This window comes from Dipodomys ordii, unplaced genomic scaffold, assembly GCF_000151885.1.
Source record: "Dipodomys ordii isolate 6190 unplaced genomic scaffold, Dord_2.0 Scaffold49, whole genome shotgun sequence".
Classification (NCBI taxonomy): domain Eukaryota; kingdom Metazoa; phylum Chordata; class Mammalia; order Rodentia; family Heteromyidae; genus Dipodomys; species Dipodomys ordii.
The window spans coordinates 14256625-14269400 of NW_012267265.1; positions in this window are offsets into that span (position 1 = coordinate 14256625).

Here is a 12776-nt window from a genome sequence, read left to right on the forward strand (position 1 = left end):
GGGGGAGGAAGGGGGGAGGAGGAGGAGGTGGTGGTGGTGGTGTTATACAGCAAGAACAGAGAAGCCATATTTTGAGAGGTTGAATCTGGAGGGTTTTTTTGTTTGTTTATTTGTTTTTGTCAGTCTTAGAGCTGTACCTCAAGGCTAGTGCCACTTTCTGTTTTCTGGTGGTTTATTGCATATAAGAGTTTCACGAATTTTCCTGACCGAGCTGCCTTTGAACTGTAATCCTCAGATCTAGGATTACAGGCATGAGCCATCAGCATCCAACTGGCGTCTTTACACTATCAGAACACTGAGCCATGAGAGCTGGAGAGGAAAGAAAAAGCAAAGAAACAATACCAACAAACCAAAACTCATCTCTTTTTCTTCCTCTATCACCTGCTTTGTTTTCTCTTATCCTAACAGAGTCAACTAATAAGGCCTCTACATCTCCCAGCTACAGCAATCTAATCAATCTATTTGCATTTCCTGTCCCAATTCCAGATCTCTATTAGAGCAGATCAATTCAGGCAAATTGTTGACTGTCCCCAGTGAATGCCCACTACTGTGGCCACAGAGAGCCAAGGTCATGCAACTATGCCTGCAGGAATCTACCCTCCTCTGAAAAACATTCCCAGAGAAGTGATGTGATCTGGATAGCCACAATGCTCTTTCAGCATAAGAATGATTAACAGCTGGGCACTAATGGCTCATGCCTGTAAGCCTAAGTCCTCAGAAGGCTGGGATCTAAGGACCTAGGTTCAAAGCCTTCCAGGGCAGGAAAGTCAATGAGACTCCTATTTCCAGTTAACTACCAGAAAGCTGGAAGTAGAGCTGTGGCTCAAGTGGTAGTACACTAGCCTTGAGCAAAGATGCTAAGGGTCAGTACCTGTACTCTGAGATCAAATCCCAGTCCCTCCCCCACAAAACACACACACACACACACACACACACACAAAATGATTAACAACTAGATACATGTTGTGAAGTAAGGAGGCTGAGTTTAACTAATTTCTTGGAGCCATCTTGATGCCTCTTGCTGGGGGAAGGGAATTCTCCACCCAGTACTGAAAAGCCTAGAGGTGAGAGAGACCATTCATTGAATGCAGATGCCTAGCTTAAGGTGGGCTAGGAGGGCTCTGCTTCAGAGAAATGTAGATGTCATAGCCTTAGGAAAGCTTTGCTTATAGAGAGAATGCTCTGAATCTACATTGATTAACTCCCTAAATGGCTTGAATCACCAGCCTTTAAGCACACCCTATATGGAAGATTAAGGCCTATCTTCCCTGGATGGAAAAGTTCTCCTGCTACCTGAGTATGTCCATTTAAGGTCTGGCATCTTGTCTTTCTGGTAGGAAAAGGTAAAGCCCACCTCCCTCAGGTGATGGGCATACCTGGATCCCTGAAGATAGGGGCTGTCATTTGGCTGCTAACACTGACCCTATCAGTCCAGTGTCTGAGACTAGGAGTGTCCTGTGACCCTGCCCCCTGGCTTGATCCTATTTAGGCCTGGACCAACTCTAGGGTGAGTATACTATGCCATGTGTCTCCATCACATCCTATGTCCTGTCTCTGGATCTCCTTTGGTCACAATGGCATCCCTATTCAGCTTTCCATTGGAGCTAAATTGGTTTGTTGGTATTTTGTTCTTCTTTTCTTTGGTTCAGTATTCTGATAGTGGCCTGTTTCCTGTTTAAGTGTATTTGTGGACTGCCGGCCTTTGTAACAATCAGCTGCCTGCAGACTGCTAGCACCAAAATTTGACCTCTCAAAATGTGGCTTCTCTGAATTCTCAGCTTACAACAGTTGGACCAAGCATTCATATTCACTGTTATTTAGAAATGGGATAATGTACATTGCGTGGCATTAAGAAACATGCTTTTGTCTTTTAACTTTGAGAGATTAAGATATTGTAAAGCTAAGTCTACAATGGTGGCATTAGTATACTGCTTTTAGAAACAAACTATTTTACCTATTGTTAGGTTTTTAAAAAGAGGTTGCTGAGTAAGAACTGCACCAGCACGCACATGGTATTCAGGTAAGGGGGTAGGTTTATTCAGTAGACCTGATGGGACCAGGCAAGGTTGGCACTCCACGTGGCTGGGAAAGGCCTGGGAATGAGAGAGAGCTGGGAAAGAGAGAAGAAAGAGCTAGAAAAGAGCAGAGAGAGGGGTAAGAACAGTAGCACTCATGTGGTATTCAGGTAAGGGATAGGTTTATTCAGTAGACCTGCTGGGACCAGGCAAGGTTGGCACTCCACGTGGCTGGGAAAGAGAGGAAAGAGCTAGAGCAGAGAAAGAGCAGAGAGAGCTAGAAAAGAAGAGCAAGAGCAGGAGCAAGAGAGCATCTGGGCCTGGGCTAGGCCTTATGTAGGGTATGGGCGGGGAAAGGTGTGGCCACATCAAATTCAGATGTGACCTCTTCCAGGTGTCCCAGTTGCCTAGGTAACGCAGGTGCTGGGTGGAGACTTTGCTGCGAGGAGGGTGGAGTCTGCTTGCCATCCAGGGGCGGACCTTACACCTATAATTGAGTAATGACATGACATCCAAATTACCTATTTGAATGGGAGTTATTACTAATGGAAACTCAGTTGTCTTCCAAAAGCAAAGACATACCTTAATGACACTTATTAATTTCCATTATTTATGTTCTCAAGCAAAGAACATTTGAGAATATTTTCATGAATCACACCTTTGACTAGTTTCTGAAAATAAAACTTTCTTCCTTTCATGATCACTTTGACCACCTTGCTCATCACACTGTTTAATTCACAAAGCTAGAAATTATCTTGAACACAAAAGATTGACTACCATCAAACCTAACACAAGGAGCACTCCAAAGTGTGAACACATAAAGAAATAAATCAATGAATGAGTGCATTTTGACAGTGTTTTCAAAAACCTTTGTACATATTCTCTTCCACCCAGGAAGTAGGAAGGAAAAGAACCACTTCAAAATAAAAATAATGAAGTTTGTAGCTATGGGATTCAAAATTTATTCTCATAACCACTGAAGGAATTTGGTTTGTCAGAACAGTTTTGAGGACAAAGCTTTATTTTTTACCATGAAATTGGAAAGAAAAAAAAGCCTTTCAGTAATTGCTTTTAAAACTATTGCTCCTGAAATAAGGATACTAGATCTACGTAACTGCCTAGTCCTCACAGCCAACCAGGCACCTGGCCAGGAGAGGCTTTTCACTAGCTGCAAAAGACTAGAGATGAAATAAGCCATTCTTTTAGTTGCAGATGCTAAGCTCCAGGAGAGCTAGGAAATCTATGCATCAGAGAATATGCAGATGTCATGGTGTTTAGCCCCAGGGAAGTTTTGCTTGTCTCTGAGTTTTCCCCTATATGGTCTGCGTTGGTTGGGTTGGTTCTCTACTCCAATGTGGTTTAAAACCTTTGTGCAAGTTACCTTCCTGGCTGCAGGTCTTTGAGACAGGAGTCTACCTGCAGTCGCAGACTTTCCAATAAAGACTCCCAATTCAACCTCTCAAGATGTGGCCTCTCTGTTTCTCACAACTGAATTCCCATATACCAATCCTACCTTCTAAAATTCTATTTCTACAGCATGTAGCCATGTAACATCTCTTAGCTTATCTCCTAATTCCTTTCTATTAAACATAGTTGGTGTTGTTCCAGATCATTTTTTGAGTGCTGACCCTAGCTATGACACTTAATGAAGCTTTCCAGAAGTCTTTCTGCAGTGGAGCATTAAGTAGTTGTTCTTAAAGCTATGCAACAACTTAGCCCATGACAATGAACAGAAAGATTTAAAAGTACTGCTAGAAACAGATGCCTAAGAGTGTGCTTGTCTTACAATTTTAAGAAGACAAGAAATTCAAATTAACTCCATACAGCCATCTGTTAGAAACTGCCAATCAGAAAAGCAAGGCAATAAAGTACTTTCTGTTCAGCTCTGGGTTGTTTGATTTCCTGAAGTTGCTAGCACTTTCAGCTATTTGTCTTTACAATTTAAAGTCAAATGGAAATAACTCATGGAGGTTTAGTAATTCTAAAAGAAAAGCTATAAGAAACAATAGCCATAATGCAAGAAAAGGTGGAAACTGAACTAGGCCCTGAGAGGAGACTGGAGCTGGGACTGCTTCCTTACAGGTCTTGTTTTTGTTTTAGGGATTATAGGAAAAACAAGAACCTTGGCTCCAACCAGCCCAGTTCTTGGAATGAAAAGAATGCCTCTAGGTCCCCCTCTCCTTAACGACTTGACCCACCTTCATTGTTCTATTAAGGACTGACCAACTAAACCGGTAGCCAGTAATCCGGCTCCTGCTGGCCTGCTGGTGACATCCTGAGTTTACTATAAACTCTGCCTTTTCACATGTATATGTTAAACTCCACTAAACTCCTTTGTATATGTTTACCTGAAGCCCACTTTACTGTTGAATTTGTGAGTCATTTAAACCCAAAATGATAGGCTGGTTTAAACAGCCATTATGTGACAAAGTGTAACCTCACTGGCCACCTGTGTGTGGTCTGGTATGACTGCAATCTTTTGGGTGTGTGAAAATCTCATTGGTCGCCTACGTGACCCGGCTTCACCTTCTGATTTTTGCCTTTAAAAACCTAAGCATGTGGGCCGCTCGGGTCGCAATATCAGCTCCCGCGCCTGTGCTGCGGCCCTGGCCGGTCAGTGTAGGAACCTTCTCAATAAAGTTGCTTCTTTAATATCAACTTTGTTGCGGTAGGCTCTGTCACTCCGGACGACTAGGTGGGCTTGCCTGCCTGAAGTAGGGGGTCTTCCTACTACAGAAACATCTCAGTTTCATCAAAAAAACTTCTCAGGAAATTTCTTTCACAATACAATTAAGTAAAATATTTCAAGAAGAACAATTATTTTATATTTCAAAAAGGAAGTTCAGATTTTTAAAAGTTTATTTTAAATAATTTAATGGAGTTTTTGCCCCAAAAATTTAATTCTAACATGGACATTTTATTTGCTAAAAAACAAATTCCTATCTCATTCCTTTGTGGAGAAAAAAACTTGCTAATATTATATAATTCTAAATGCCTTGTTGTACCATAGTCAGATACAAATCCATTTGTGATATGTGATTATGAACTGTTAATTGAGCATTTTTAATGCCGCCAAAGCTTAGTGCCACTGGATTTCATTTCATCAGTACAACATACATCCTGTCTGTAGAATAACATTCTGATTTTCAGTGTCCCAAGCACTACACTCATCTTCCTTAACTCCCCTACATCCTTCTAATTATGGCATATTTTGAGGGTCAGGCTCCCAGGAGTGAAGTACAGAAGGAAGAGACAGAAGAAACCCCTGTCCTCTTGAAGGAACATGCTTTGTTCTAACAATATGGAGTTTATTGTTGATTAGCTTGCCTGTTCTGATAGCCAGGTTTAAAAAAAAAAAAAAGGAACTTGAAACATTTACAAATTCAAAGCAACTTTAGCAAACTTTCAAACAAAACTATATCAATAATCATATCCTTCACCATTAAATTGCTCATCTCACCAGAATGTATTGAAATTTTACACAGGGAGCTAAGAAAATGAGACAAAGGGCTACGAGGCATTCTAGGTTCTGCCTGATGAAAAACAAAAACAAGAATATTAAAATAAGATGTAAAGAAAATCACTGCTACCTAATGAAGAGTTCAATATATACAATTCCTTGCTCACTACTTTTTACACTCTTTTCCTTTTTTTCTCTGTGTGTGTGTGTGTGTGTGTGATGTACAAGCTTTCCAAAGAGCTGATTCTTAGGTTTAGACAGTATAAGATTGTGGCAGGGGTTAAAATGTGCAAATGCTTGCAGCAGTTCATTCTTTGCCTAGCTGTCAAAACATTTAAATTATGTCCCTGTCATTCCCTCCTTCCCCTTCCACCCCACCCCAGCAGTGCTCCCAGCACTGATTCTTTGTCAAAAGAGAAGACATTGTCAGATTAGCAAACTGTACCTTTCTAAAAGGATTTCCAACCTTCTTTGCGCTGATTGTCATGTTTGTTTCTTTATGTCTGTTTTTCAGAATCCTGGCTGGTTTTTTTGAGTTTGATTGAATGAAAATGGCTTGTCTTTTAGGTCAGTTCACAATTTAACATTGGTTTTGACTATGTTCTTAACAAATGCAAATAACTAGACAATGAAGCAGGTTACAGATAAGCAAGAATACAGAGTAAATAGTAGCTAAGAAGCTTCACTGAGCATACTACTGAAATTTTAAATGTATACAAGGGAACAAAGGTGTACAATAAACACCACACCATAGATACCACCTTAATGTTAGAAGTAACTAATAAAGAATTAATATGTATTATTAAAATAGAATGTATTTTACAATAAATAATATTCTTATACAAACATTAATGTGTTTGAAAGTATGTATTGAACATCAAGCAGCAAGAACCCGACTCTGTGACTCAAATGTATTGTATCTTTACCCAGTAAGAGTTCATTGCCTGCTGCCACTGTAGCATTGTAGGATAGCAGAATAAAAACACAGTGTGACCCTCAGACAGCTCACTTCCCAGTGTGCAAAAGAAAGCCCAGTAAACACTTGTGAAATGAGATTAGATGCACCAGTACATGCTTACAAAGGCATCTGAGAAAGCATATCCAATTATAATAGGGGGAGTTTGGGGTGTTAACCGAACAGGGTTTTGGAAAAACAAGGACCAAAACAGAATTGAACAAGAAGTTAGCCATAAGACAAAAGGTCCAGATGGGAACAAGAGAAAGAGAGGCTGTTTTCCAGGCCAAGAAAGCAACTTTACAATCCACCATGGGGCAGCTGCCAGTGACTTTGTCATTAAAACTCAGGTGAGTCCAAAAAGTTGAAAGTGGAGTTGAAAGTGGCTCAAGTGGACACCATGAGCCTTGCACAAAAAGCTCAGGGACAGTGCTCAGGCCCAGAGTTCAACACCTCCATCTCCTCCACCAAAAAAAAAAGCCCTTAGGGAAAGTGAGGAGGCAAGGAAAGCTTGGGAAGCCACACTTAAGAAAGAAGGTAGCTGAGGAAATATAATGACATATTGAAATAGAGTAGCTAAGGGATTGCCTTTTTAATCTAAAAACAAAACTAATCCTATGCATATCATATGGTACTTTTATGTACCTTTTTATATAATTCATTAACTCTTCTGACATAGACTCTTATCTCCAATTAATCTCAAAAAAAAAAAAAAAGCCAGAAGTGGTGCTCTAATTCAAGTAGTAGAGCTGTAGCCTTGAGGCAAAGGAGCCCAAAGACAGCACTCAGGACCAGAATTCAAAGTCCAGAACTATGTCAAAAAAAATTTTTTTAAAAAAGAGAAAGAGAAAAAAAGGAAGGAAGGAAAGAAGGAAGGAAGAGAGAGAGAAAAAGAAAGAAAGAAGGAAGGAACGAAGGGAGGGAGGGAGGAAGGAAAAAAGGAACGAAAGAAAAAGAAAGAAAAGGAAAGGAAGGAAGGAAGAAGGAAAGGAGAGAAAGAAAAAGAAAGAAAAGGAAGGAAAGAAAGAAAGGAAAAAAAGAAAGGAAGGAAGAAAGAAAGAAAACATTATCTCAAAGTGGAAGCCTCAAAAGAAAAGGTGGGTTTTTTTGTTTTGTTTTGTTTTGTTTATTTGGGGGGATTTTTTTAAAGATCTGCTCTCCTGTCTCTTACTACTTCTTTTCCTGGGAGATAAACCATAGAAATCAGAATTCTTTCTCCTCAAGTTATAGAAACCAGAATCCTTCTTTCTCCCAAAGATAGCCACAAAAACCCAAAAATATTACTCTACTTCCTCTGTTTCTTGTATAAAAACTGGCTCTAAAGAAATTGAGAATTTTGTTCCAGAGAGAGTCCTGTTCCACACATAGACACAGGAAGGGCTACAACTGAAGGTCCAAGACAAACCTGTGAATTCACTCTAGGTCTTGCTAGGTTTCCCCACTTAAGACATTAGTCACAGCCTCATTGTCTAACCCCAGTTCTACATGGCTCCCCGCACTTTATCAAACCCATGCAGTAAAATGGTCACAGGGATCATCCATCTAAACTTCTGTGTCACATTACACTATGATCAAAGACATTTGTTCTGCCTTTCTCTTATTAACTTAAGAATAATACCTTTCTTGTTTTCTTGTTATAAGAGGTATTGGCCATGAGCTTTTTTTTTAATGTAGCCAGCCTGGGCTGCACTCAAACTCACAATCCTCTTTCCTCACCCTCCCAAGTGCTAGACATGTGCCATCATGTTCAGCTGTACCCATTACTCTTTGTGATGGGCTGGAATAAGGTCATCCTCCCTTTCTGTTCCTACAAAGGGCCACTTGGGAAGTGGAGGTGTGATTCAAGTGCAGACCATCAACCTCTAATGAAAAAGCCATACCAGAATAATTAACTAACTAAATAAATAAATTAACAAACAAACAAATACAAAGCAAAATAACTGAAGACCAGGGATATGAGACTAAAATATAATCAATGCTGGTTTTGCAGACAAGCAATAATTCCAAGGTTGTGGAAGCTTCTACTCAGATTTCAAAAGAAAGCCTGAGAAGCCAATCAATATGTGACAGGAATGGAGTATCTGCAGGCAGCTCCAGAGAGGATAATGCCTGGAGCTGTGAGGGAGAAGCTGCAACTGAGACCTCAGGATATTGGAGATGCTAGAACATCAGCCAAAGAAAGCCACAAGCAGTGAACAGAGCCAGCTCAAGAAAGAGGCTATGTGTGCTGAAAATGGTCCAGGGGCAGGGCTCTCCAAACCCTTCAGAGTTCAGTTCATAACAATACACACCCTCTGATGCCAGATCTATAGATTTGAAGTTTGTCAGGCTAGATTTGGTGTTGCTTTGGTCCCATTGTCCTTTCTGTACTCCTATTCTTCCCTTTTGGAAGGGCAACAGTTACTCTGTGCATGCTTCTTCGTGGAAATATGTGATTTGTTTTTTATATTTTATAGGGGCTTAAGTTTAAGAGTTTGTCTTCTCCATAAAAGAAATGGAAGCCAAAACAATATTGACATTCTACCTTACCCCAGTTAGAATGGCCATTATCAAGAAATCTAAGAACAATGGATGCTAGCAAGAATGTGGCCAAAGGGAACACTATTACACTCTTGGTGGGAGCTCCCCTATGTCCCAGCAATCCCACTCCTGGGCATTTACCCAAATGACTACAAACAAGGCCACACTAAAGCTACCAGCACAACTATGTTCATTGCAGTATTATTTACCATAGCTAAGATAGGGAACCAACCCAGATGCCCCAGACTCTGAGTTCAAGCCCTAGGCCCAGAAAAAATAAAAATAATGTAATGAAAGATTTTTTAAAAAAAAGCTGATTGGGAGCAAGTGAAAGAAGGGATGACAATGTCCAAAAGAAATGCACCCTTTACCTGACTATGTAACTGAAACCCCTTTGTACATCACCTTTATAATAACAATTTAAAAAATTAAGTGAGAAGAAAAAGAAAAGCTGAAAACATCTTCCAGATTTGAAGACATAAGGTAACAAATTTCAGTATAGAGTCCTGACCATATTAGAAGAGTAATATTACAGAAGCAGATATTACTAGGATAAACAACAAGTATTATTTCTATGTTAAAATTTCTGAATTTGGCAATTTCACTATCACATCTATTTGTATTGAAATAAAGAGACTGGATGAGTAACATCAGCTTGTCCTCACAGCCATCCTGGTGCCTAGCTGGGTGATCAGAATTTTTCACCCAGCTTCAAAGGCCTACAAGTGAGACAAGCCATTCTTTGAATTGCTGATGCTTAGCTCCAGGAGAGCTAGGAGAACTCCACTTCAGAAAATATGTCATGCTGCTTAGCCTTAGGGACATTTTGCTTGTCCCTGAGTGTTCCCTATAAGGTTTTCTTCTGTTGAAATTGGGTCCCCACCCCAAACATGGTTTTTTCTTTAAAGCTTTGCACAAGTTACAGTCTAGGCTGCAGGTCTTTGAGATAAGAGTTCACTTACAGTCTCCAGCTCTCCAATAGACTGCCAATTCAACCTCTCAAGATGTGGCTTCTCTATTTCTCACTGAATGAATTTCCATACAACAGTATGTGATATATCTCATAAGGAAATTGAAGGTTAGAGAGAATAATATAGCGAGCTACTCTCAAATAGTTCATAAAGTAAGAAAAAAAGTGTATGAATGTGGATGTATATGTAAAGAGAGAGAGGAAATATGTATCAGTGTTAAAATTTGTTAAATCTAGATAAAGAATACATGTGTATCCTCTATTAGTCTTTCAACCTTTCTAAAAAAGTGGATAATAGTTCAAAATAAAAGTTTTTCAAAAAAACAAACATTCAGAAGCTGGTAGCTCATGCCTATAATTCTAGCTACTGAGGAGGCTGAGATCTGAGGATCACAATACAAAGACAGCTTGACTAGAAAAGTTCATGAGACTCTTATCTCCAATTAACCACCAAAAAGCCAGAAGTGAAGCTATGGTGTAAGTGGTAGAACATTAGTCTTTAGCAGGAAAGCTCAAAGATTGTACCCAGTCTCTGAATTCAAGCCCCTGTACTGGCGAACACACACACAAACACACACACACACCTAGTGAAAATTTTAGAGAGTGAGAGTTCTTTGTAATACAAATCAAGACCTTGATTTTAAGATAGAATAGGTTACTAAGGGGAAATTGGGATTCAGAGGCCTCATGAGCTGAGACAACATGAAGAAGAGAATACAAAGATCCAAGAGAATGGGGCAAGGTTTTCCCTTGGCTCCACTTGTCTTCTTAATTCAGTCCCTGTAGAGATGAGCTCACTTAAGTACAAGAAGCACTCTCACACCATCCCCTCTCCCCATATCTGAAATGACACTCAGCTCAGATCATTAATTGGCTCATTAACCATCCAGCCTGCACAATTCAGTAGTAAATGTAATAAAAAAGCCACAGACATGTCCTTGTATTCTCTTGATACAACTGATGAAAAAAGAACTTATTGTCACATGTCTACTCTTGTCCTGGTTTTCCACATTAACAAGGGAAATGATTACTTTTATGTTGGTGAACAATTTCAGCATAATAAGCATGGTTCCTGTCAGGAACCATGTTTATTATGTTATTTTGTTTTTGTTTTTATTGGGTGTAGAGCTTAAACTCTCAGGGCCTGGAAACTATCCTTGAGCTCTTTTGCTCAAGGCTAGTGCGCTACCATTTTGAGCCACACTCTACTTCCAGTTTTCTTGAGGTTAACTGGAGATAAAGAATCTCACAGACTGTCTGGCCCAGGTTGGCTTTGAAACTCAATCTTCACATCTCAGACTCCTGAGTAGCTAAGATTGCAGGTGTGAGCCATCAGCGCCCGGCTCCCAGGTTTTGGGTTGGTAGGGTTTTTTTCCCCAAGCTTTTTGCTCATAATTTTATGAGCTGGGTGATATCCCCTTACTTAGCATTTCCATCAGAAGCTTACTAGGTCAAGAAATTACTGGGACAACTGGAAAGGAGTAGGCAAATGAGGAGAAGAATAAGGAACTGACATGAATCCAATGTATATCCTACAAAATTGGGAAGAGCAAGGGGAAAAGTGGGGAGGGGAAGGATGGGTGAGAATGTTGAAAGGGGTGACATTGTATTTATAAACTCCTTTGCTACATAAAACTCCTTTGTACAACTATTTAAAGATAATAATTTAGATAAAATAATAAGTTAGATAATAATTATATTATAAATTTTAACAGAGATTACTGGGCTGAGCTACAATAATAACTGATGGTATGTTACATGATTTTTCAAGTCTTATATAGCTTTCAATCACCCATGTTCCTTCTTCTATTCGCTTTTCATTTCCCAGTAATTTCTGGCACTAATTTTGGTTTCTGAATCTGCCTAAGCAATTTAACAGTCACTCTGAGGTCAAGTTAGGGGTAGCCCCAGGAAAAGCTGTGAAGCAGGCAATGATTATCATGGTTTCCCACCTTTCTCCTCTGCCCCCATCTCCCCCAGTTCTCCTCCAACCTGCAGTTGTCACCTCAGTCTAGAATTCAACAGTGGATGGGAAAAACTGCTTCCAATTCTTCCTCTCCCAGTAGTTCTCATCAAGAGATTGCACCTCTCTACCCTATGAATCTGGTTTTGGCCTCTTGCCCTGGCAAATGGCACATTAGCAAACAGAGGACTGGAAAAGTGTCTGTGTACCGGGACTTGCCCTGTTATTGCAGCTGGAAAGCTGAGGCCAGCACTTTAGAGAGCAGCACTAACCTGCTGGAGGCCGCTGTAAGACAACAAAGAAACTCCATACAAGAACTAGTCAATTGTCAGACATGTGAGGGAAGCCAATCCCCATCAACTCATCCCAGAAGTACGCCAACTCATCCCAGAAGTACACCACTACTGCTATTATTTATTGCATTTCTAAAATTAATGCTTAAGTAGTCTCTAAATAATAGGCAGAAGAGTGTCATCCAATTGAATTACATTGGTGCAAGATATGCTGGATAATTACAGATTGTCACCTGTACTGCTCTCTCCTATGGTATATTGCTTTTCTCATTTTATTTTTCTTATATAAAGTTTGCAAGGGTTGTATAAGTTGGACCCATGTCTGTTGTTTTTTTTTTTTAAGAGTGGAAGGCTAGAATATTCTTGTGGCCTCTGCTATAGAAAAGTTTCCTGCTTTTCTCTTAACTCAGGAACAAGACAAGGATATCCACCCTCTCCATTTCTCTTAAATCTAGTATTAGAATGCCTAGCTACAGCAATAAGACAAGATGCAAACATAAAGGGGATCCAAATAGGGAAAGAAGAAGTAAAACTCTCCCTCTTTGCAGATGACATGATCTTGTATTTAAAGAATCCCATAGACTCCACTCCCAAATTACT